The sequence below is a fragment of the Nematolebias whitei genome, chromosome 2, assembly GCF_014905685.2.
Source record: "Nematolebias whitei isolate Nwh7 chromosome 2, NemWhi1, whole genome shotgun sequence".
Classification (NCBI taxonomy): Eukaryota; Metazoa; Chordata; class Actinopteri; order Cyprinodontiformes; family Rivulidae; genus Nematolebias; species Nematolebias whitei.
Genome location: NC_056499.1, coordinates 548584 through 551863, shown reverse-complemented (window position 1 = coordinate 551863; position 3280 = coordinate 548584).

Here is a 3280-nt window from a genome sequence, read left to right as displayed (position 1 = left end):
ATACACATTCATTCATTCAACCTTTATTTATACACATTCATTCATTCATTCAACCTTTATTCATACAGATTCATTCATGCAACCTTTTTTTATACAGATTCATTCATTCAACCTTTATTTATACAGATTCATTCATTCAACCTTTATTTATACAGATTCATTCATTCAACCTTTATTTATACACATTCATTCATTCAACACGTTCGCCCCCACAACTGGGAGAAGAGAGTCCGGGACCGGAACTCTCGCCCGTAAACTGATGCCCAGATGGACTGGACCCCATCTGATAACAGACAAACTGTCTCCAGTTGTCTATCAGATAAAAATCAGTAAAGGCCAAAAAGAGCCAACTGTTAAATGGGTACATCGTAACCAGGTTAAACCACACAAGGTGTGCAAAGAAACAAACAAACGGGACAGCGTGACTGAATCTGACAACCAGGGTGAGGTGAAGCAGTGAAACGATGTTTCTAGTTGCTTAGTCACTACTCTTGTCGATGTTGAAACGTTGTTTAATTGGTTTTGGTTTTGTTTCTGAGGTAAGAATGAATTTTGTGTGTAGTTGAGTTAGAGACTAAGAGGCCTTTAACCATGCCAACATGCAGTTCATTCGTTAAATTGCAATCTTTTCGGAAGTCAATGTAGATTAATGCTACCTTAAGTACCATAATCTACATTGGTCTCACAACGCTTAAGCCCAACCTACTCGAACAATTCTATTCGGGGGGATAGCTAATTCTTTTTGATGAGTCTCGCCATAGACTTCCAAAACATTTATGGGGAAACCAAACACCCAATCTCAAGTCGTTCGTCTAAAGACAACAGACAATTGAACCAAACTATATTTTACCATGTAAATCTAACTTAAACCAATTTAGGAATGGAAAAATAGTTTGGAACACGCTTCTATAGGTATAAATCCCTATAGTTACCCTTTTCAGCATGTTCCACCCCTTAACTGGTAGTTGTAGCTGTTCCCAACCATAATAGCTTACACACCAGGTGCATATAGTTTAAGGCCTTATGTAAAATCCCCTTCATAAGCCCACCTTAAACCACATAATTGCATGACACATTGAACCAGAACGGCACAGACTGGACGTTGCCCAGAGACGACCTTCGCTGGAGGAGACCTGCAATCCTGACGTTGGTCTCCACTCTTCAGCCAGTGGCCGCATCTTCAGTTCAATCCAAGGGAACCCCTTTGTATGCTGATCAATCAACACCTCCATTCGTTGTGGATTTACCGTTGTGGATTATATGACTTTTTCCAATGGATTACAGACTCTGTTTCCAAGGGGTTAAAGCATTGCTACAATGGAATTACCAACAACATTATGGAATTACCATCAACACAATGGAATTACCAAAAACATTGTGGGATTACATCCTTTGACTTTTGTTTTCCTTGCTGGATTACATCAAGACCAGGGACATTCGAAGGCGTAAGTTCATGTTGGAATTCATCCCCATGGACAGGCGATGATTTCCAAAGGGGGGACTGTAGTGAACTAAGCCTCAGGTCAAAATCTGGCCTTGAGGGCCTGCCTGGAACAAGAACTGTGTTTCGTTGATTTGAGTCCAGAAACACAAGATTAAGTCATCCAGAGACTTTCTAAGTGTCCTGCACTGATCAATTGAAAGAACACTCTTTTTCTATTATCATTACTATTTTACAAATGTTTGATAATCAAAGTGTGTTTAGTTCAAACCATTTTTAAATGTTGAAGTGAACTAATCATTTTTAATCAACTGTGAAACAGTATTAGTGATTTTTAATCCTCATGCAAAGTAGAAATCACGTTAAGGTCTGTTACAGAGTAATTATGCATTTTCTGATTTTCTGTCTTTGAATGAGCAGTGTAAGTTGGTCCAAGGTTGGAGTCAAACGCAAAACAAGTTGTTGGAACGAACTGTCATGTTTTTAAATCCTCTCAGACGTAAATATAGAGGCTGGCACCTGTTTTCCCCCAACTCGCCTAAATATTCCTCTCGTCTGTCTTTAAAACATTTTCAATCTGTTCCATAACATTCTTGCTGTTTTTCTGACTTCTAGTGACCTCTTATGTCACAAAAACACACCCCTGTCTGGTCGAAACGACCAATCAGGAACCTCCCAAATGAACCGGAAATAGAACTCTTTAAATGTCGGTACTTCCTAGTTCAAACCAGTCGCTTCAGGCTCCTGCTTCAGTCGTTTGCAGCTCCAGTGCTGGGAGAACAGAAGTCCAGGCATGATCCAGAGCTCTTCGGAGTCTTGTGGGGATTATGACATCTTCCACCTCTGACGGACTTCACTCATGTGAGTCCACCAAGAGGTGAACTTGTGTCGAACAAGTACCGTCACTACTTCGGACGATTCACAGCTGTTCCTACGGAGACGCTGAAAGGGTGCGTTAAATGGAACTTCGTACCAGTGGAGACATCTCCAGGTAAAGAGTTGATTTATACCACCTAAGTGTACCGGGGAAGAAGCTGGGAACTCACCGGAGAGTGCCGTTCTGATGCCGACACACACATTTCCCTCATCCATCCTTTCTCTCAACTTAAACTTCATTTCCATCTTTAAACTCTTCTATCTGCTAGAAATTATTCCAGATATTTTTAGAAATGTCTGTTGTACAGCTGGAAGCAAGGGAAACAATCGCCGAATTGTTTCCTCCTTGTAAAACTTGCTAAATTAGCCATGTTGTTATTTTTCAATTTGCCAATTATTGTAAATGTGTGATGTTAAACTTTGATTCTGTAAATAAATGACCGCATTCATTTTGATGGGTCAAAGATAAACACGTTTCCGTCCACATTTAATAATTCAACACACGAAATTATTCAGTCCAGAAAAATGAAAGAATCCGTTTAATTTATGAATATATCACAGAATATGTTCATCTACACTTTATTTATACACATTCATTCATTCATTCAACCTTTATTTATACAGATTCATTCATTCATGCAACGTTTATTTATACAGATTCATTCATTCAACCTTTATTCATACAGATTCATTCATTCAACCTTTATTCATACAGATTCATTCATTCAACCTTTATTTATACAGATTTATTCATGCAACCTTTATTTATACAGATTCATTCATTCATTAAACCTTTATTTATACAGATTCTTTCATTCATTCAACCATTATTTATACAGATTCATTCATGCAACCTTTATTTATACAGATTCATTCATGCAACCTTTATTCATACAGATTCATTCATTCATTCAAACTTTATTTATACAGATTCATTCATTCATTCAACCATTATTTATACAG